The sequence below is a fragment of the Octopus sinensis genome, linkage group LG1 (genome assembly GCF_006345805.1).
Source record: "Octopus sinensis linkage group LG1, ASM634580v1, whole genome shotgun sequence".
In the NCBI taxonomy this organism is placed as follows: Eukaryota; Metazoa; Mollusca; class Cephalopoda; order Octopoda; family Octopodidae; genus Octopus; species Octopus sinensis.
In genome coordinates, this window is record NC_042997.1 from 197,767,261 (window position 1) to 197,792,584 (window position 25,324).

General features: G+C 36.6%; 1 long non-coding RNA gene across 1 annotated transcript; it reads right to left on the reverse strand.

Moving 5' to 3' along the window:
- Positions 1 to 942: 942 nt before the first annotated feature.
- On the reverse strand, positions 943 to 22,700 carry LOC118766500. Its single transcript, XR_005002438.1, has 3 exons — positions 22,639 to 22,700; positions 9,990 to 9,992; positions 943 to 953 (listed from the first exon to the last, which is right to left on the reverse strand). It is a non-coding gene; the product is annotated as an uncharacterized LOC118766500 (long non-coding RNA).
- Positions 22,701 to 25,324: the final 2,624 nt, after the last annotated feature.

Here is a 25,324-nt window from a genome sequence, read left to right on the forward strand (position 1 = left end):
TTATATATGTAATTGATAAATTCTATTGGAAGAATGAAAAATGACGTTTAAAAATGATGAAAAAGCAGTGCGTTTCCATCAGATGCGAATTCGATCTTAATCTTCAATCTGATTCAGTGGCAAAATAATAATAATAATAATAATTGTAGATTTACTAAGCATTGAAAAGATATAAATACACACACACACACACACACACACACACACACACACACACACACAGACACATGCACGCACACACACATGCACGCACAGACACATGCAGGCACACACATACACACACATGCACGCACAAATACACACACACACAACACAAACACATTCACGTACACACATACACATAATCCCATACGCACTCAGACACGCGTACATACACACATATATACTTGCATCTATCTATCTATCTATCTATCTATCTATCTACCTACCTATACATACACATCTATCTATACATACATACATACATATACATACATACACACACATACATACATATATACATACGTATACATACAAACATATCTATACATACATATCTATCTATACATGCATACATATCTATACGTACATATCTATACATATCTATACATACATATCTATCTACACATATCTATCTGTCTATATATTTATACATATCTATCTATCTATATACATATACACGCGTACATACACACACGCATGCACAGACACATATATACATATATATACAAAACTTGCATATCTATCTATATACATGCTATACATACTATACACATATACTTATACACGCACATACACACACACGTGGATAATTCTCCAGCACTTCTCTTCAATATATTACAAGGCATTTAATGAATGATTTGCAAGTAATTATTTACCAATATTCACCGAAAAGGTTCTTTCACGGAATTGGTATTTCTAAGCATTAAATTGCACTGTAGAAATGAACACAAGTTTACAATAGTTCAAAGAGACTCCGCGGATATTTTTTTTCATTGCAATATGAAAGAAGTGTTCATTACCCAAGGGGAATATAGAAACCATTTGACCAAAAGTAGCATGGCATGAATAAAATGAAAACGTTTTCTGTAGCGATACAAGAAATGGGAAAATTATTGGTAGAATAGAGAACAAAAAGAAGAGAAGCGATGAAAACGAATTTCCAATTCTAATTTGAAATCCAGAAAAATGGTGGAATTATAGAAAGTGGAATGCATTTATCGGTAAAACGTTGAAATAATAAGTGTGAAGACAGACTGCATACAAGATGGCTACGGGAAGATAGATGTGTAGATGTGTAGATATGCTACAACATTTGTACATTAACTTAACGAGATAGTAATGTGTCGGAATTTGGCGAAGTATGAATAGGTGTATGAATGTATGTGTATGTATGAATGGATTTATGTATGAATGAATGTACATATGTGTGTATCCATGCATTCATGTATGTAGGTATATGTAGGAAAGTACGTATGCACTATGTATCTATATTCTATGTACACATGCATACGTACGTATATACATACATACGTACATATATACATACATACATGCGTATGTTCGTATGTGTGAATGCATCTTTGTGAGTGCGTGTGTCGTTGTGTATTTATGTATGTGTGTATTATTAATTTTGATTTCAAGTTTCGCGCTATCGGCTCGTTCACGCACACACACACACACACACGCACACGCACACGCACACACACACACACACACACACACACACACTTTTAATAAATTTAATCGTCCGTATAAACCAAGATGATCATGAAAGACTAATTCCTTCCTAAAAGTTTTTAAAACGAAATCAATAACAAAAAACATTTCAATGATTTTGTTGCTAAATATTTTTCTCAGCCATTTTACTTGTTTCTCTTAACTGAAAAAAATCTTATTAACGTTTGCTCGACCCTTGCCGTTTTCTTGTGTCTTTCAACTTTGCTAATCCTTTTGGGAAATTGGAAAAATGGCTTTAATATTCTAAGATGGCGAGCTATCAGAATCGTTAGTCCGCCGGGCAAAATGCTTAGTGACATTTTGTCCGTCTTTACGTTCTGCGTTCAAATTCCTATTTCGGGATCGAAAAATTAAGTACTAGTTACGCACTGGGGTCGATGTAATCGATGACCCCCCGCCCTCCTGAAATTGCTGGTTTTGTACCAAAATTTCAAATTGATACTTTAACATTCTAGGATGGCGAGCTGGCAGAATCGTTAGCCTGCCGGGCAAAACGCTTAGCGGTATTTAGTCTGCTGTTACGTTCTGAGTTCAAATTCCGCCGAAGTCGACTTTCCCTTCACACTTTCGGGGTCGATAAATTAAGTACCAGTTACGCACTGGGGTCGATATAATCGACTTAATCCGTTTGTCTGTCCTTGTTTGTCCTCTCTGTGTTTAGCCCCTTGTGGGTAGTAAAGAAATAGGTATTTCGTCCGTCTCTACGTTCTGAGTTCAAATTCCGCCGAGATCGACTTTGCCTTTCATCCTTTCGAAATCGATTAAATATATACTAGCGGATCTTTGGGTCGATGTAATCGACTTATCCCCCTCCCCTGATATTACTGGCCTTGTGCCAAAATTTGAAACCAATATTTCCGCATGGTGAGGTGATGAACTGGCTGAATCGTTAGCACGCCGGGAAAAATGCTTCGCAGCATTTCATCCGTCTTTACAATCTGAACTCAAATACGGCGGAGGTCGACTTTGACTTTCATCTTTCGGCTTTGATAAAATAAGTACCAGTTGAGCACTGAGGTCGCTGCAATCGACTTCCGCCCTTCCCCAAAATTGCTGGCCTTGTACCAAAATTTGAAACCATTATTACGGTGGTGAGCTGGTAGAATCGTAAGCAGGCCAGACAAAATATTTAGCGGCATTTCTTTCTGCTTTACATTTTGAATTCAAATGCCATCGAGGTTGGCATTGCCTCTTATCGTTTTGTAATCGATGAAACAAATACCTATTTCTTTACTACCCACAATGGGCTAAACACAGAGGGGAAAGACAAAGACAGACAAACGGATTAAGTTGATTATATCGACCCCAGTGCGTAAATGGTACTTAATTTATCGACCCTGAAAGGATGAAAGGCAAAGTCGAGCTCGGTGGAATTTGAACTCAGAACGTAGCGGCAGGCGAAATACCGCTACGCATTTCGCCTGGCGCGTTAATGATTCTGCCAGCTCACCGCTGTAATCGATGAAATAAATACCAGTAGAACACTCTTTTAAATTTGTTGGTTTTGAGCCAAAACTTGAGACCGATGTTTTATTTTCTCGAATCTAATAGTTTTGGTATTGAAACGAATAGTTCCATCACACTGTGTGGCACCTTGAGCATAACTCACTTTGTATAATCGCTGGTCGTTCCATATTTTGTAAGTGAAATTAGGTAAACAGACATTGTATAGTAATCCGTCTCGAGGATTGTATCGTTACTTTAAAACGAACAACATTGTCAATAGCACTGTCACACAGATTCTACTTGCTAATTACGTGAAGGATACATGCTCATTCAGGAGCAGATAATTTAATTGATCGAACTAGTGAATTCTCCTCGTCGAACGATAGATATTCACCACCGTAGTTAACGAATAATTTCTGTGAAAACTGGAAAAGAAATATTTCATGCCAGCTATTCGTGATAGTATATAATATCTTCCTGATTTTGGCTCGAGACTAGCCATTTTGAGAGGAGGGGAAGCCGGTCACATCGACCCAGTGGTCAACTGATATGTATTGGGTTGTCCGGACGGTTCGTGACGATTTTTAAAGGAAAGAAAAAGGTCAATAAATACTTTAAATTTTTAATCAACCAAATATGAACCATTTTGTTGCACATTGCGTCTCCACCTTTCCTTTAACTTGAAAATACCCTCTTCCCAGAACTGAGGTGGTTTCATGGCAAAGAATTCATCAAGGTATCTCTTTACATCATCCAAGGAATTGAAATTTTTACCATTAAGACTATTCTACAGAGACCTGAATAAGTGGAAATTCGAAGGAGCAATATCTGGTGAATATGGAGGGTGGGGTAACACATCCCAGCCGAGCTGCAGCAATTTTTATCTGGTTTCCAAAGCATCAAGCCGAAAATGAACTTTCTTATCTTCCATTTTAAAGGGTTACAGAATTAACACAGGTTTATAGGAACATAAACCTTCTTCTACGAAAAGATAGCTTAAACTGTGCTCTAAATGGAGGTGTAGTCAAATCCTATTTTATGGACTCAACCACGTTCTAAAATAAGTCGAAAGGTAAGCTACTAAAAATCGGCACGAACTTTCCAGACAACCCAATATTTATCAACCTCGGAAGGATGAAAGAGAAAGTCAACCTCGACCATACTTAAACTCAATGTAATGCCGAAGGAAATACTGTTAAGCATTTTGTCCGGCGTGGTAATGGTTCTGCCAGCTCATTACTTTAATAACAGTTTCAAATTTTTGGCACAAGATCAGAAATATTAGTTACTCTTTTACTGGTTTCCGTCATTTGACTGTGGCCATGCTGGAGCACCGCCTTTAATCGAACAAATCGACCCCAAGACTAATTCTTTGTAAGCCTAGTACGTATTCTATCGGTCTGTTTTGCCGAACCGCTAAGTTACGGGACGTGAAAACACCAGCGTCGGTTGTCAAGCGATATGGGGGGGGGGAGACAAACACACACACAAACATACACACACACACAAACACACACATATATATACGACGGGCTTCTTTCAGTTTCCGCCTGCCAAGTCCACTCACAAGGCTTTGGTCGGCCCGAGGCTATAGTAGAAGGCACTTGCCCAAGGTGCCACGCAGTGGGACTGAACCCAAATCATGTGGCTGGTAAGCAAGCTACTTACCACACAGCCACTCTTACGCCTAGTTGGTAAGGTTTAGTCGATAACATTGACGCCAGTGCTCAACTGGTGCTTATTTTATCGACCCAGAAAGAAGGAAATGCAATGTCGACCCTGGTGGTATTCGAACTCAAAATGTAAAGAGCGAGAAGAAATACCACTAAACATTTTCCCCCGATGAGATAATGATACTACCAGGTCGCTGCCTTCGTGATAATATCCAATATCGAAGTGTAACTCAACGTAACCAACGAATTCTTTGTTCATTTGTGCCGTTCAGTAACTGATAACTTTCATGTGATGATAAATCTATTTGAGATAATGGAAGAGTAAATTTTGATAATTTATGTATTGATTTTTTCCAATACTTTTATCATCTTTCACTGATTGTGTTGCAACTAAATGATTCCACTCGGGTTAGATTTAGAATATAATCTATAACAGGCAGACGTGACTGTGTTACGAGAAGCTTGCTACCTAACCGCATGGTTCCGGGTTCAGTCCCACCGCTTGGCACCTTGGGTAGATGTCTTCTAATATAGCCTCGGGCTGACCAAAGCCTTGTGAATGGATTTTTGTAGACAGAAAGGCGGCGAGCTGGCAGAAACGTTAAGCACGCCGGGCGAAATACTTAGCGGTATTTCGTCTGCCGTTACGTTCTGAGTTCAAATTCCGCCGAGGTCGACTTTGCCTTTCATCTTTTCGAGGTCGATTAAATAAGTACCAGTTACGCACTGGGGTCGATATAATCGGCTTAATCCGTTTGTCTGTCCTTGTTTGTCGTCTCTGTGTTTAGCCTCTTGTGGGTAGTAAAGAAATTGAAATAGGTATTTCGTCTTCCGCTACGTGCTGAGTTCAAATTCTGCCGAGGTCGACTTTATCTTTCATCCTTTCGAGGTCGATATAATCGACTTAATCCGATTGTCTCTGGGGGTCGATATAATCTGTCCTTGTCTTTCCTTGTTTGTCCCCTCTGTATGTAGCCCCCTGTGGGCAGTAAAGAAATAAGAAACTGAGAGAAGTCCGGCGTGTATGTGTGTGTGTTTGTATGTATATACAGAGAGAGAGAGAGAGAGAGAGAGAGAGGGAGGGAGAAAGAGAGTGATGAAATAAACATACGCTTGAGCTTGATATATAAAATATAGATACGTATACATACGCATATATACGCATGTAAACACTCGTGTATAAAGATTTAAACTCGTGTATAAGCATATAGATATTTATGTAGTTACAAAAAAATTTACCAAAACTACAGGAGACGAAGGGGTAAGGGCATGGTATTTCAGGCCCGACAGCTGTTTCTGGTGTCTCGGAATTACGTAATAGTTGTAGTGTTGGCAGATGGAGTGTTCAAAATGTCAAATATATGCAACCAGTTATGGGTGCATATAAACATTACCGTAAACTCAGCTCCCGTTTTCAGGGTGCAAATCTACATATCAGCTCACATGGATTCCTCTTATAACTATTTTTCAACCCACGAACTTAGTCCCCGAGCTTAAGTTCAAACCATCTGAGCACTACTAGGCGTTTTCTATATTGACCATCTCTGGATCTCACTCTTCTGCTCACTCTCTCTCACCCACTCTCTCTGTATATATCCACACGCATGTGTTTGTGTCTATATTCATATAGGCGCAGGAGTAGCTGTGTGGTAAGTAGCTTACTTACCAACCACATGGTTCCGGGTTCAGTCCCACTGCGTGGCATCTTGGGCAAGTGTCTTCTACTATAGCCTCGAGCCGACCAAAGCCTTGTGAGTGGATTTGGTAGACGGAAACTGAAAGAAGCTTGTCGTGTATATATATATATATATTTAAATGTGTTTGTGTGTCTGTGTTTGTCCCCCCAACATCGCTTGACAACCGATGGGGTTGTTTACGTCCCCGTAACCTAGCAGTTCGGCAAAAGAGACCGATAGAATAAGTACTAGGCTTACAAAGAACAAGTCCTGGGGTGGATTTGCTCGACTAAAGGCGGTGCTCCAGCATGGCCACAGGCAAATGACTGAAACGAGTAAAAGAGTATATTCGTTCCCCAGTACCACTTGTAAAACCAGCATTGGAGTGTATACAGCCCCGTAACTTAGCGGTTCGCTAAAAGTGCCCAACACAATTGTTAGGACGGTATGATTGGACTTCTAGTAAAAAATTCTTCAAGGTGGTGCCCCAGCATGACCGCAGTCTAATGACTGAAACAAGAAAAGGATACATGATAAAAAGAACTGTGATTTTTTAATTTTTTTTATTTCTTCATCTTCATTCGCGTTTCCCAAAATATCTGAACCATCCGCTATCGTAGTAATCATTATCTATTTATTTGTTTTAATTAAATAATTATATCTTTTAACGGCATTGTTTCAATGTTTTTCAGTACGGCCTCTCCTTAATTAAAATAATTAAGAATTAGAGAAACCATCAGTAAATAAACAAAAAAAAAAACAAGAAAAAAACAAAGAAAAACACTGTTTTCTCTGTCATTTCTTTAGCAGAATCTAAAATAATGAAATCATTCCTTCCACCACATTTCCTCGTGTATTGTAAAATTACATGCTTCTCCCTCCTCTCCAGTGCTTAACTGGTACTTATTTTATCGACCCCGAAAGGATGAACGGTAAAGTCGACCTCAGCAGAATTTGAACTCAGATTGTGAAGACGGATGTAATGCCGCCAAGCATTTTGTCCGACGTGCTAATGACTTTGCCAGTTCGCCCCCTTAATGATGGTGATGATAATGATAATTGAGAAGAGCATCGTCGCTGTGAATCTTCTTTCCTTTCCCCCTATTTTCTTTATTATCTTTTTTCATTTTTTCTTTCTTTTTCTTTTCTGTCATATGACTTTGTAAATGAAAATTTTGGCGACAAAATAGATACATACAATCCTCTTAAGTAAGGCGGCGAGCTGACAGAAACGTTAGCACGCCGGGCGAAGTGCTTAGCGGTATTTCGTCTGCCGCACATGTGTTCGTGAAGTAAGAATTGCTGTTTCGTGGTGTTAATATTGTTAACAACTGTTGTTTCTTGTTAAACTGTTGAATAACTTAACTGTTGGAGTTTTCAATTGAAAACACTTAGTGCTTGTGGTAGCACGCGTTGTTCATTCCCCCTTTGGGGGGAAGAATGTCGTCTAGCATGGAGCCTACCGTTGGAGCAGAAATACTTGTTTCTCCTGTTGAGAGGAGGAAATACATGTCCGGCGAGGAGCCAACCACAGACAAGGAAATAGGGGTTTCCCCCGCTACAAGAAGGAATAGCAGAGAGGATAATATATTTGATATTTTTGGAGATGTGTCTGAGAGCTCGTCAGAACTTTCACCAGAAGAGTTTCCGACTTTGCCAGAGAACAAAGGCATTGTGTCGAAGAGAATAATTGATGTGCCTAGCATCCAGATAGAACCAAAAAATGGAAAAAAAAGTTTTGCGTTGGCTGCTGGGGGTGGAACCCAGATACTGTCGACGAATAAAAGCGAAATTATGAAATACAGCAAAATGATGGAAATAAATGACAACAGTGTGAAAATTGAACCTCCGCAAAAGTTATTACAGGAAGAAAAGCAAAAAACAATAATTTTCAAAACATATTGTCTACAAAATAGAAAAATTGAAAGAATGTCAGAAGAGAAAATAGAAAAGTGCTTAAAGCCAATATTGGGCGACGTAGTATTTCTGAGAAGAGGAAAAAAATTCGGAACGGTGGAAGTAAGGTTCACCAATAAAGAAATAGCACACAAGAACTCAGTGGAAACGTTGAAAACGAACGACGTGGAGTTAATACCCTATTATATGGGGATGAGGACGTCGCGAATAAAAATTACAAGGGTCCCGCCAGAGGTCGAACCTATGTGGTTGTTGGCGGCAGTCCTAATCAAAGAGGTAGAAAAAATTACTCTCCTCCAGGCTACCGCTACGGAAAACCCACGCTGGGATGGTAAAACAATTAATCTTCTCATTCAAGCGGACCCTAAAATAATTCAAACAATTCCTGAGACAATTGAGGTAGGGGAGGAGAACCTCGTGGTGTTTGTTGAGGGCCGAAAACCTCGATGTTTTTTATGTGGTCAATTAGGCCACATTCGAAGGAACTGCAAGGAAAATGAAGAAGAGGAGGAAGAGGAGAAAAAAGACAAAGAGGAAGAAGATAAAGAAGAAACAGATGAGAAAAAAACAACAAACAAAAGAAAAATACAACCAGCAACCCAGCCGAGAGCGGCGACTACTACAGAACAACGACCAAAAAAGACTGCCAGAAGAGAAAAAGAAGAAAAAGGCATAATAGCCGTATACACTAAAGATACTGAGCTCATGAGAGACATTCAACTCATAAAGACTGTAAAAAAAATTGATAACCTTTCAGAGGAATTTATCAATTACGACATATATGAAGTCTCAAATAAGACTTATAGAATTCTACAAAATAAGTACAGAAAGACTGTATCTTCATTGAGATTAGATTTTAACAAGTCGATATTTCATGGATTACCAGCTCCGATCCCGCGAGAAAAGGAAAAGGTGGAGATTCCCCCTCCACCTGATAATTCTGTGTCGGTGGTGAGACGGGATTTTGACAAATCTATTTCCCAAGACCGTCCACCTCCGACCCTGGATAAAAAAAAGGTGGAGGGTCCCCCTCCACCGGACAATCCTAATTAAACAGGTAAGTGATGGCTATTCACATTGGTTGTTTAAATGTTCATGGCCTGTTGTCAAGCTGGAAGCAAGGACGCTTTCTGAATGACATCAGGTCGAGAAATTTGGATGTAATTGTTGCAACGGAAACCCGGGTGAAGGGGCCAAGAGATCTGCTCCCCCTCCTGAACGGCTACGAGAAATACGTTTCTCCGAGTCGGGCGGGAGGTGGGGGTGGGGTGTTGGTCCTACTAAAAAGAAACCGGGTAGCCGAGAAAAAGTTGGTTTTTTCTGACCCAGAAGGCAGGCTGGTCGTTCTCGACTTGACATTCAGTTGTGGCAAGACAATCAGGCTGGTCGCTATTTATGCACCAAACATTATTGGCCCGCAAACTGAATATTTTCGTGGCCTAGGAAAGTTCCTAGCCACGTCGCATTCACTAGTAGTGTTAGGAGACTCTAATACAATATGTGCAGCACACACAGATTGTGTTGGCTCAAACTCGAACATGAACAGAAAATGTAACACAGGCTTTCGGGATCTGCTAAGTCAATTTCAGCTAGCAGATCCATATAGGTTGGAGCACCCGAACACTCCACAGTGGACGTGGTCAAATAGTGACGGGTCTACCAGAACATATCTAGATAGGATTTTAATTAGAGAAAAAGATAAGTCCATAGTTGAGTGTCCACAGTTTTTTCTAGTCAGCTACAGTGACCACAAGATGGTTACCTGTAAACTGACGGTAGATAAGTTGCATAGACAGGGATCTGGCTACTGGAAACTCAATACGTCCCTTTTGGCGATTGAGGAGTACAGAAAGCGGATCAAGATGTTAATACAGAGGGCATTAACAGGTACCATCATTAATAACAAATGGTGGTACGCCCTAAAAAGAGCCATCAAATATGAGTCTATTAGGTTTAGCATAAGTTTAGCTAAGAAGGGACGTAAAATAGGAGATGGTCTAGTTAAGGAACTAGAAGAAGCCTGGAGGACTGGTAATACAGACCAAGCGAGGGTGAAAAGACTGGAGTTAAACCAGCATCTTGAAGCCCACCACATGGGAAGTATTACCAGAGCTAAGTTACGTGCAATGGGAAGTGAAGGAATCAAAGCCGCTGGATGGGCCCGAGTGGTGGAAGCTCGGCAAGGAAATAGTTCCTCTATTCGGTCTTTGACGAATCAAAATGGTGTCTTGATAAACGAACCCGAGAAAATGTGTGAGGTCTTTCGGGAGTACTTCGCCCAGCTGTTCGGGGGTGACGGCGGTCCTGGTGGTGGGAGAGCCCTCGAGGACTTTCTTACCGGGCTGCCGTGCCTCTCGGGGTCGGATGCGGAGTCTTGCGAAGGGCCAATCACACTTGAGGAGGTGATGGAGGCTTTGGCCGATTGTAAAGCGGGTAAGTCACCGGGACTTGATGGTCTTCCGTACGAGCTGTATAAATGTATGCCAGACTTGTTCGGGCAACTACTGACTGACGTGTACGCGAACTGGAAACAGAATGGGTTTATCCCCAGATCTGTGCGCCGGGGAGTAGTGACGTTGGTCAGAAAGGACCCGGACAAGGGGGACGTTCTAGAGAATTTCAGGCCCATCACTCTGTTAAACGCAGAAGTGAAGATTTTGGCCAAGGTTCTAGCAAAAAGGTTGGCGCGTGTCGCGAATGGTATAGTCGGGGAGGCACAGACATGTGCCATCCCAGGCAGAACCATTCAGGATACCCTCCATCTTATTCGCTATACCATAGAGAGGTTTGGTAATAAATCTGGCAAAGGTGGGGCATTGGTGCATTTGGACCAGTCTAAAGCTTTTGATAGGGTTGACCATCGATACCTAGCGACTGTACTTGCGCGGTTTGGCCTGGGCCTTGGCTTCCTCAGGTGGTTTATCGCTTTGTACCACAACATTGACTCGATAGTTCGGGTGAACGGTTTCCTTTCGAAGCCGTTCTGCATCAGACGCTCGGTTCGTCAAGGATGTCCGCTTTCACCACTTTTGTATGTGATGGCTCTCGAGCCATTACTGCAAAGGTTGAGTGGCATCCCGAGAGAACCAGGACTAGAGGAGTTTGTTACGGCTTTCGCGGATGATATCACTATCAGTGTAACCACAGTGGTACGCCTACGTGAAGTAGGTAAGACTATTGAGGCTTACGAGGAGGTAGCAGGAGCAAAGATTAACCGGGAAAAGTCGGTCGGCTTGCAGCTCGGCACCTGGGTTGGCAAGTCGATGCCTTCAGACAGTGTTGTTAGGCGCTGGACGGAGGGACCGGTTAAGTTGCTGGGAGTCTGGTTTGGACCAGGCCTCCAGATAGAGAAGAACTGGACGGAGGTATTGAGCAGGGTGGCTGCAGTAGTCAAGACTTGGTCTTGGCGGTGGCTATCCCTGAAAGGGAGGGCGGAAGTGGCCAATGTGTTTATCGCATCGGTCATTACCTACCGCCTGACTGTCGTGCCCTGTCCGGATTCGTGGTTGATCAGGTTGGAGAGACAGCTCTTTCGCTTTTTGTGGAAGGGCAGGTCGCCACTTGTGAAACGCTCTGTCTGCTGTCAAAAGCCTTTAAATGGAGGTTTAGGGATGCCTTGGTTAATGATGCGCAGACATGCGTTGAGGTTGAGGCACCTCTGGATTCTCCTGGATAGTGAACGGGTGTGGTCTCCGCTGGCCAGACAAATGTTCCCTGAGTTCAAGAGTTTTTGCGAACAGGAAGCCTGGTGTTCTCGTAGACCGAGGTCGAGTGAGTGGCATAAAGAGTGCCGTAAGGCCCTCTTGCTGTTCCGGCGCTCGGGCAACGCCAGCGGTGGGGGTTCCACACGGATTTTATATAGTGGGTTGGTAGAGTCTGAATGCGACGATGGCCTGGGGTCGACTCTAGGTCTCGGATTTATTCAACTGGACAGCTTGTTTCATCGTACATTCGGGTTGAGAACGTTGGACAACTTCCAAAAGTCCTTAACCTGGCAATGCTACAGAGGTGCCTTGCCCGTTTGGGATAAGCTCGCAAGACATGGTAAACGTCAGTCGCCGACCTGTCCAAGATGCGGTGGGGACAGGGAAACCGTCCCTCACGCTATTGTTCAGTGTCCGGAGATAACTGAAATGTGGGCTTATGCTGAACATCTGTTGTCCGGCGAAGGAAGAGTACGGCTGTCGACTGAGTCAATTATAAAAATTGACCCACCGGGAGTTCTAACGAACGAAGGTAAGAATTGTTTTCTCACGGTTGTAGCAATAGCAAAAGAGGCTGTATGGAATACTAGGATAAAAGGAATTAAGACAGGCAACTTTATCTCTGGTGACAATTTACGATCCTTTTTTTCTTTTCATTTGAAAAGGAAACTGTGGCTGGAGAAGAGGTGTCTGTCAGAGTGTACGTTCCAAAAGAGATGGAAGTATGTTGCACGAGTGTTGTGCGTGCAAGGAACCGTGTGAATAGACGAGGAAAAAAAAAAAAAAAGGAAAAATAAAAAGGTATCAGCGGTAGATCGGGGCTTGTGGGATCGGAGCGTAACTTGATCATCGCTTCATTTGTATTGTTTTTGTACTGTGTATTCCATTCGATTTTTATGTATTGTATTTTATTTTTGATGTCACATTTATGTAAAATCATATCGATTCACTGATCCCATCAGTTGTACTGTCCATATCTATGTTTGGCCCCCGGTGGGCAATAAAGAAATTGGTATTTCGTCTGCGTTACGTTGTGAGTTCAAATTCCGCCGAGGTCGACTTTGCCTTTCATCCTTTCGGGGTCGATAAATTAAGTACCAGTTACGCACTGGGGTCGATGTAATCAACTTAATCCGTTTGTCTGTCCTTGTTTGTCCTCTCTGTGTTTAGCCCCTTGTGGGTAGTAAAGAAATAGCTATTTCGTCTGCCGCTACGTTGTGAGTTCAAATTCCGCCGAGGTCGACTTTGCCTTTCATCTTTTCGGGGTCGATAAATTAAGTACCAGTTACGCACTGGGGTCGATGTAATCGACTTATTCTGTTTGTCTCTCCTTGTTTGTCTCCTCTGTGTTTAGCCCCTTGTAGGTAGTAAGGAAATAGGTATTTTGTCTGCCGTTACGTCCTGAGTTCAAATTCCGCCGAGGTCGACTTTGCTTTTCATCTTTTCGGGGTCGATAAATTAAGTACCAGTTACGCACTGGGGTCGATGTAATCAACTTAATCCGTTTGTCTGTGCTTGTTTGTCTCCTCTGTGTTTAGCCCCTTGTGGGCAATAAAGAAATAACAATCCTCTTAAGTAAGGAATAACCCAGCTATGGAAGATGGGGAAGGTGAAGATAGTGCCAATTATTGTTGGGTCCTTGGAAACAGTATCAGAAAGCATCAAGAAGAATATGAAGGAAATTGGAAAAAAGTGCTCAATGGAACTGTTACAAAAAGTTTGCCTCCTTGGCACGGATAGAATAATCAGGAAAGTATTAAATAGGTGAAAAGAACAGATTGCATGGTACCGTACGCTGCAAGCAGCAAGCTCGCTACGCATGCAAGATTTCAACCTTGAAATAAAAAGAAAAATAATATAATAATAATAATAATAATAAGTTAGAAAAAATAAATGCCTTTTCGCAAAGATGTATGAAATGCCACTAAGTGATTAACTCGGTGAGGTAAAGATTCTACAAGTTCACCGCCTTAAATTCTGATGAAATATTAATGTTGTGAATTTGTGTTGTAATAATATGCTGAAAATTCCAAGAAGCTTTGCACCTTAATCCATTGTGTGAATGCGATCCAACTGTATCACTAACCCAATTGTGAATATGATTAAATAATGTTCTGATATATTTGAATTTCCTCTTGATTTTTTTTCTTCATATTATTATAAAAACAATTTTAATGTACTTCTCATGGTGGTTACTCTATATCAAAGATTCCTTCTGGAATCTAGGAACAACCTCCCATTGCATTATCGTGTCATTCCTATATGAAGTGGAATATCCGATTTGTAATTATATTCTATATGTTTATTCGGTTATGACTAAAATGGCTTCGAGAAGATCATTATGTAAGACATTATACAATCGATATGAAAATATCATTGTTACTACATATGCCGTCCTGCATGCATTTTGATTTGACGCCCGCACATTATCGAAACGATTTTAAACCATGAAATAAATGTATGACAGGAACTCCATTCTTCACTTGTCATACATACATACATACACACACACACACACACACACACACACACACACACACACACAGACATACATACATACATGTGGGTGTGAAAAACTTCGAGAAAGACAGCACATGGTGAATCAGTAAGAATTTTCCTTTTTATTATATACACGTGTATATATATATACATGTTATATATTTTAATAATTACTGGTATCTTTATATATTTTATATGTAAAGCATAATATGTTATACATGTGTGTATATTCTTGTAATTGTCATTTTAGTAAATAAATTGACATAATATAATGTCTAAAAGTTGATGACCCATCTATTGATCCCCTCCATTTTCTTATTGTTCTCACTCTCTTTCTCTCTCTCTCTCTCTCTCTGTGTATATATATATATATATATACACGACGGGCTTCTTTCAGTTTCAGTCTAGCAAATTCACTCACAAGGCTTTGGTCAGCCTGAGGCTATAGTAGAAGACACTTGTTGAAGGTGCCACGCAGTGGGACTGAACCCGGAACTATGTGGTTGGGAAGCAAGCTTCTTACCACACAGCCACTCCTGCGCGTACGATTTACAAGCGATCTTGAAATCGCTAGATGTCTTCAAAATTTCTCCTGTAATTTCAAACTTGTTGAAGCACAACATGTCAGTGTTGATTTTAATGTCCTGCCAGTGTATACAGTAAGTTTCTTCGCCCTAGGTGTCGAGAAGACACTCTGCAAGAAATGGAGACAAAGTTGAAAAAAATGTTAATAATGATATAATAATAATATTAATAATAAAACAAGTGAATACACATACGTACGTACACACACACTCATACATACATACATATATATATATATATATTATATATATATATATATATATATATATACATATAATAATAATACTAATAATATAACAAGTGACTACACATACGTACGTACACACACATACATACATACGTACATGCATATATAAATGTATACATATAATAATAATACTAATAATATAACAAGTGAATACACATACGTACGTACACACACATACATACATACGTACATGCATATATAAATGTATACATATAATAATAATACTAATAATATAACAAGTGAATACACATATGTACGTACACACGCACATACATACATACATATATATATATATATATATATGTATACATATAATAATAATAGTAATAATATAACAAGTGAATATACATACGTACATACACACACACATACATACATACATATATATGTATACATATATATTTATATATATACATATATGTATATATGTATACATATATATGTATACATATATATATACACTAGCAGTATCGCCCGGCGTTGCTCAGGTTTGTAAGGGAAATAACTATAAAGCATTTTTAGAGAGTTATAGCCAAAAAATAGCAAAAAAATGGAAAAAAAATGATGGTAATTTTTTTTTTTAGTTAAAAAAGGTGGAGTTGCGTCCCCTAGACGGTCTGTGGTTTGGGTTTCTGATTCTCGACCCCATGTCGAATTTATCGATTTTTTTCAGAACTGGGGGAACTTTTCAAAATTTTCGCTGCGTTAGTTTTGAATTATGACATTGGGCTATGTGTGTGTCAAGTTTCATCAGAATCGGTTGAAAGCCGTGGTCAGAGTGAGGGTACGAGAAAACAGACACACAGAAAACGCACAGACAAACTGCCGTTTATATAGAGAGAGATATATATGTATACATATATGTATACATACATACATATATATTTGTGTTTAAATACATACGCACGTACATATATGCGCGCGCGTGTGTACTGCAGGGACACTTCGGGAAATTCCTGGAATGGTGTCTAACCATTTTTAATAATTCAGAACTTTCGTTTTTAGAAGCTACGTCCTTTCACGTTTAGAACGACAATCTATCAAACACCCGAGGAGTAAAGAAATGGTGAGAGGGTTATATAAACGTGTCTTTGAAACAATTTGGCAGCAAACCGGGTTTGTCAAAGAAACCTTGCGAATACATTATTATTTTTTTTACTGCAAAATGATTCAAGAAATGAGAGGAGTGGAGTTATACGATGCCAAGCTATGAATTAAACAATATTGCTGTTCCGTTAGAGACGAATTTGGCAAGAGATAGACGCCATAAACTTTCCCCCCCTTTCATCTCAACTTTAAACAAACTGGTTAATTATTTCTATTGATTGCAAATTTATTATTTCACAAGGGTAATGGTGAAGTGTGACCATCACTTTGAGGGCTAAAATAGATCAATAGTCTCTGGTAAAGAACTTAGTAGAGACAGGGACATAATCACACACAAACATATATATATATATGCACACATAATGATATATATATATATACATTATATATATGTGTGTGTTTGCGTATATATATATATGCACACATAATGATATATATAAATATATATACGTAAATATATGTGTGTGTTTGTATATATATATATATATATATAAATATATATATATATTTATGTATAAGAATGTATATATGGATATATATGTATAAGTGTGTGTATATGGATATATATGTATACACGCACTTATATCTTTGTTGAGACATAATTGAAATGGGGCAAAGTTAAGGAAGTCTGATGTTGATCGGCATTCATATACGTATTAGCAAATGTTTAATGGATGTTTAAGATAGTTGTGTAAAGGGAAAGACTGCAGTAACACAGTAAAACGTAGACCTGAAATAAAGACGTGGAGTCACTGCAACAAATCATAGAGACTATCGTCATGCCTTTGTATTTTGTTCCAATTACTATGTATGGTGAGGTCGAAACACCCCCTTTACACAATTAGCTGAGGAGCAATTGACTTGAAACCAATAAAAGAATATATATATATAGTTAATCCAAACATGAACAAAGAGAAAACACAACAACGCGAGGACGTGGAACAAGTATAGTGTTATTGGACCTTTCAGGAAAGGAAAGAAAGAAGGATTTAACGTTTCGAGCAGATCTCTTCGTCAGAAACATAGAAAAAGGAAAGGTCCAAGGAAGGGAAGACGGAGAAAGAAAATCGCCAACGATACACACGCTGTCACAAATTGAAATGACCAGAAGGGAATGGGTGAAGAAAAAGTTCTTTCAAAGACAGGAGAGTGCAAGAGAAAGATATATGTGTGAGTATGTGCGTGCGCTCAGGTGTGTGTGTGTGGTTGTGGCTGTTTATCTGTGTGTGGTTGGGCTTAGTATTTATATATATATACCCAGCTCAACTCATAGAGGATGGGATCAGACGTGCAACAGAAATCAACATCGAAACTTTAAGAAAAGTTCAACACAACAACACACCTTCCCCGAAAATACTACCTTACATATCTACATACAACCCCAGAAACAAAGAAGCCTTCACCATCATCACCCAGAATTTACCAATACTTCATAAAAACCCCAAATTAAAGGAAATTCTAAACATACACCAAATCATTAAAAGCTACAAACAGCCTAAATCACTTAAAAAGATTCTCACAAAGGCAAAATTGTCTTCTGAAATTACGGATGCAAAAGTAAAAAAATGTGGTAGATCGAACTGTGCAACATGTCCTAACCTGCTAGAAGGATCAGAATTCCTCTTTAAAGAGGGACAGAAATTCAAGATCAAATCTAACTTTACTTGTGCCTCTGAAAACATAATTTATGTCATAAAATGCTCGGGCTGCCACCAAGACTACGTGGGTTCCACGGGACTATCACTCAGACGTAGATGCACACTGCATCGAGAACAGATTGCATTCCCAGAATATAGAATGATACCTTTTAGTGAGCACATTGAGAAATGCGCAAAGCAACTACTACCACAATTTTTAATCTTTCCATTTTACCAATGTGCTTTCGGATCATCAACACAAATTAGACTAAACAAGGAAACATTCTTCATTGAAAAGTACAAGCCCAGACTCAACCATCCGAACATACTGATACAGAGAAATTCACATTAAGGGAAAGGAAAAAAAAAATTTTTAAGCGATTATCTCCCTTACACCGGAAGAAATCACCCACTACCTTCCCTTATTTAGAACTCTCCGGAGCTTAAACACAAGGATAACTCTATTAAACATAAACATAACGTCACAAGAAATTTGAAAAGCTAAATGCGAAACCGGTCTTTCTTTAAAAATTATGTCATTATAAAGGAAAAAAAATTTGTTTAAAAAATTTTCTAATATTCTTCAGACATATTAACGCAAATATATATATTTTTTAACATTTAAGCCTTCTGTCGTTTTTCACTCTTTACTATTTTTTATATATTCACCCACGTGCTTTCACAAACCAACTTTCTTATATATATATATATATATATATATATATTATATATATATATATATATATATATAATATATATATATATATATATATATATGCACGGGAGTGGCTGAGTGGTAAGTAGCTTGCTTACCAACCACATGGTTCTGGGTTCAGTCCCACTGTGTGGCACCTTGGGCAAGTGTCTTCTACTATAGCGTCGGGCCGACCGAAGCTTTGTGAGTGGATTTGGTAGACGGAAACTGAAAGAAACCTGTCGTACGTACGTATGTATGTATGTATGTATGTAGTAACAGACGTGGAGTAATTTCGATGATCCTCATGTGGTGAGTTGTTATATATATAAGAAATTAAAGGTGTGCATTTTCCTTCTTTAAGTTCTTATATATATATGTCTACATATTTCTCTTGTCAAAGAAAATATTTTTCCATCGTTCGGTATTTTACCATCTGGTCTAACCACCCTCCATGTTTGTTTTCGTTCGGTTTCCTTGTCCTCCATAAATCCCAAATTTTATTTTGGTACTTACGAGAGCAACAGTCTTCAAAGACTCATATTGTCGTTCAGTGCTCGAAATGAGGAGTAGATAGACTGCCAACGACTGACGAGGAGTCGTTCTTTATGTTATTTGTCCTGTTTTCTATTTCTTTCTCTCGGTGTTTGCGTATTGAACTCACTTGTTTTCGTATTTCATGTTGTTTATTGTTGGCCCTGTATTGCGTTTTTGTTCCATTTATATATACATACATACACACACACACACATATATATATATATATATTTTTATATTATAATGAGGGTACTACTATTAGTAGATACCAACACGCTAAGAGGGACCAATGCGGTCAAAACTACTAAAAATAAACAAAATATTACCGAATGCAAAACTTCAAAACACATCATTTTAAAAAAAGAATTCAGTTACATATCACATGTGATTTCGCATTTAATGCAGAATATGCATTTCATGTTCGTCAGTGCAACAAACTCAAGAGATATAAGAAAAAACATAACATTACAAACTCGATAGCTGAGGTTTTTCACGCTGACTACTGATAATTTCTTTTAAAGAATTTATCCTCAATTGTTAATTTATATTTTTCACCGGAATAGTTCAATACTGAATTTTTATTCCGACTAGGCAATTTGTTACCGAAATGCATTGCGAAAAAGCCCGCCATTTTCATAGATATGTAAGGATAAACATTCGTACATGCTACGATGAATTCTACGGTTGGCTGTCGAGTTTGTAATGTTATGTTTTTTCTTATATTTCTTGAGTTTGTTGCACTGACGAACATGAAATGCATATTCTGCATTAAATGCGAAATCACATGTGATATGTAACTGAATTTTTTTTTAAATGATGTGTTTTGAAGTTTTGCATTCGGTAATATTTTGTTTATTTTTAGTAGATTTGACCGCATTGGTCCCTCTTAGCGTGTTGGTATCTACTAATAGTAGTACCCTCTATAATATATATATATATATATATATATATATATATATATATATATAGCGGCGTACGTACACCTTATAGTAGGCATGTATCTAAATTTTGCACGACTCTTACTCTATCTTTTAGACCCCTCATTTTCTTCCTTTTTTCTCGGTCCCCCTCTCTCGCATTTCTTGGCCCTCTCTATTTTTAACTCCCATTTCCCACTTGTTTATCTTTCCTGTACCTTTCTTTTTGTTTCCGATTTTTTTCTAATCCTTCAATCCCGCTGTCCCCTACCTATCTCTGCTCCTTCCACGTGACCGGTGTCCAGCCAGCCATGATCTTTCTTTCTTGGCCTGACTGCCGAACGCCAACACCTCTTGTGTCCTTCTCCCATCTTCCTGCCTTTAGGATTTCACTACATACACACAAGCTCAATTTGATTCGTTCTCAGTCGAAAGACGCCTGTTGTTGTTTCTAATTGTGTACTATGTCCTCTGTTTTTCTTGTTTGTTTGTTTTTTGTCTTTCTTGCCGTACTCATTCGCTAGCTTTCTTACAAACGGATCTAATGCTCTTAACTTAGTTTTTTTGTGGGGAGGGGGAACCAGATCGAACCATCTCAGGTGTAACTACCCAAAATGGTCGTGTCTTCTGGAACTTGACTGAAGAAAGAAAGCCACGACTGACCCATCTTTTTTTGCCTGTCCTTCTAATTGTTGTTTCTCTTGTCCGCCTTTGTATCGTCTATCTGTCCGAACGTTTTAATGCCATCTATTGCGTTTTTGTTCCATGTATATAGTTAAGAGAAATAACCTCTATTAAGCAATTCAGCAGTGAAAGACATTAGCCATATTAAATAGAAAAATTTAAATCTACTATAATAAATATTTTTAAAAAACTAATAAATTAAATAAATTCCCGTCAGGTAGAAATATATATATGTATATATATATGTATATATATATATATATATATATATATATATATATATATATATATTAGAGAGTATAACTCCAAACTTACAGGGAAAAATTCAATTTAGTATTAAATCAAATTTCACAATATAAATATATAAAATATAAATTAGAGATAAAACCACTATTATGCAACTCAAACAGTGATAGACATAAACCAAATCATAAATAAAAAATAAAATATATTTTTTATAAAACAAAAAAGTATAAAAATTAATAATCAATATATAATAAGTATATTACTTATATATTGAATATTAATTTTTATACTTTTTGAGATCTAGTTATATGTTTTATAAAAATATATTTCATTTGTTATTTATGTTTTGGTTTATGTCTATCCCTGTTTGAGTTGCATAATAGTGGTTTTATCTCTAATTTATATATATGTAGCCGAAATTTGCTAGGGCGATCCGGTTCCTGACTGAAGATTAGAGGCTTCGAATAACCCGTCCATTCTTTGTGTCGTCTCTTTGTGTTTTTTGCATTCTTGTCCCTTTTTATATATAATTTATATATATATATATATATATATATATATTATATATATATATATATATCTATATATATATATATATATATATATATATATATATATATATATATATATATATTAGAGAGTATAACTCCAAACTTACAGGGAAAAATTCAATTTAGTATTAAATCAAATTTCACAATATAAATATATAAAATATAAATTAGAGATAAAACCACTATTATGCAACTCAAACAGTGATAGACATAAACCAAATCATAAATAAAAAATAAAATATATTTTATAAAACAAAAAAGTATAAAAATTAATAATCAATATATAATAAGTATATTACTTATATATTGAATATTAATTTTTATACTTTTTGAGATCTAGTTATATGTTTTATAAAATATATTTCATTGTTATTTATGTTTTGGTTTATGTCTATCCCTGTTTGAGTTGCATAATAGTGGTTTTATCTCTAATTTATATATATGTAGCCGAAATTTGCTAGGGCGATCCGGTTCCTGACTGAAGATTAGAGGCTTCGAATAACCCGTCCATTCTTTGTGTCGTCTCTTTGTGTTTTTTGCATTCTTGTCCCTTTTTATATATAATATTATATATATATATATATATATATATTATATATATATATATATATCTATATATATATACATATGTATATAACGGGAAGGTTTACGAAAATAAACAAAAGACGAAGGCAGGTGGAGTATAAACAAACAAATGTATTAGTATGGCGCTCAGGAATAGAAATAGAACAAGTCTTTTACGTTTCGAGCCTACGCTCTTCGACAGAAAGATACACAGAAAAAAAACAAGGAGAGAAACAATATATATATATATAAAGAGGTGAGGACCGAAATCCTTCAGAGGGATGTCAAACATCCAAGTAAACAATATATATAAAAATACATATTCAGTATTTGCAAAAAACAGTAAATGAAGTATACAGAAAGGAAAAAATTGTAAGTGTAGACGAATTTTGATTCAATTCAATCCAAGTTGGTACAGAACCCAAATATATTCTACAAATTGTTTCGGAGTCTAACTCATTCGAAAGACAAAGACGAAAAGCTCTTCATAAAATACAAATGAGATTCCTCATCAGGAATTACATACGTCTGGGCTACGAAAGGTGTTTGTATATTTGTGTTGGTCGTAATTATTCATACTAGTATGTAATTCCTGATGAGGAATCTAATTTGCATTTCATGAAGGGTTTTTCGTTTTTATCTTTGGAATTAATTAGACTTCGAAGCAATTTGTAAAATGTATATTTGTTCTGTACCAACTTGGATTTGAATTGAACCAAATTTCGTCTACACTTACAATTTTTTCCTTTCCTTATATATATATATATATATCTATATATATATATATATATATATATATATGTGTGTGTGTAATCTACCCATCCATCCACCTTTCCATCTGTCATTAAATTAATCATTCAGTCTATCAATCCATCCATCCGTTTGTTTGTCTGTCTAGCTTGGTAGCTGTAGAGATATTCATAGATACGTATGTCTATATGTGTCCAGATGAATATATATATATATATATATATATATATATATATATAGAGGATAGTATATTATATATATGTACTATATATATATATATATATATAATATATATGTATATAGTATATATATTGTATATATATATATATATATTATATATATATATATATATTGTATATATATATATATATATATATTATATATATATATATATTATATATATATATTGTACATATATATATATATATAGTGTATATATATATATTGTACTATATATATATATATATATATATTATTGTATATATATATAATATTGTATATATATATATATATATATATATATATATATATATATATATAATATATATATATATATATATTGTATATATATATATATTGTACTCTATATATATATATATATATATATTGTATATATATATATATTGTATAATAGTATATATTGTACATATATATATATATATATATATATTGTATATAATATATATTGTATATATAATATATATATATATATATATATTGGTATATATATATATATATATTGTACCTATATATATATATATATTATATATATATATATATATATTGTATATATATATATTGGTACATATATATATATATATATATATATATATATATATATATATATATATGAGCGAAAACATTTCTATGTATGTAGAGAGAATGCATACATGTTATATAGTTAGTTACATATGTGTGGATATATGTACACAGAAGATATCTGTATCATATGTGTATATGATATCTCTATTATATGTGAATCTGTATATGTATTTAGAGAGAGAGAGAAAAGAGTGATACACAGACAGAAGGATAGAGATTTTCGTTATACAAATAAACAGATTCATAATTTAACAGCTGAGACATATTAAAATAAATTCACGAATGTACTTTAAATAAACAAACATGTTATTTACATAGCGTGTTGATTCCCCTGTTTTTAGTAACTCATACCAACATAGGTCAGACTGAATGTTGATCTACCTTGTAATATATTTGTTATTGATTCGCAAATACGCAAATACACACACATATGTATACATATCTATCTGTCTATCTACGTTATGTATGTGAGGAAAAATATCAAAAATTTTCCAGATTCCTGTTTTGTTATGTATGTATACACGCATGCACACAATCACACACAATATATATATATATATATATATATATTATATATATATATATATATATATATATATATATATATAATGTTTGTTTAAATTTGTTTGTGAATGTGTGTGTGTGTGTATCAAGATCAAATTTCAGCAGTGCAGACAGTTGTATAATAAGGTACCAGGATAACAATCAATATATAAGAAGGAATACTGTATACATATTCAACAAGAAGCAACCAATTTGAAACGACCAGAAACGAAAACATCATTTGATATAGTTTCCCATTAACATCGATACTGAAATAATATCAACAAGGGACAATCTCTCGTTAACAAACAATTTTCAAAACCCAGACTTCCATCGATTCCTTAACAGAAACAATATATAGTTAAGCTTTAGCTGCATACGAAACTATTCCAGTATAATATACGCACGTAATCTTGTGAGAAAGCAAGTAACAGAGTCTCTACATGGATGCACGCTCTAAAAGAAACAGCAGGCAAATCTTCCTCAAATTACACTTTCTTTAAATTTTTAAACAGGATACATGACTTAATGTAGTTTTAGATAGGCGTAGGAGTGGCTGTGTGGTAAGTAGCTTGCTTACGAATCACATGGTTCCGGGTTCAGTCCTACTGCGTGGCGCCTTGGGCAAGTGTCTTCTACTATAGCCTCGGGCCGACCAATGCCTTGTGAGTGGATTTGGTAGACAGAAACTGAAAGAAGCCCGTCGTATATATATGTGTGTGTATATATATATAATATATATATATATATATATATATATATATATATATGTGTGTGTGTATATGTTTATGTGTCTGTGTTTGCCC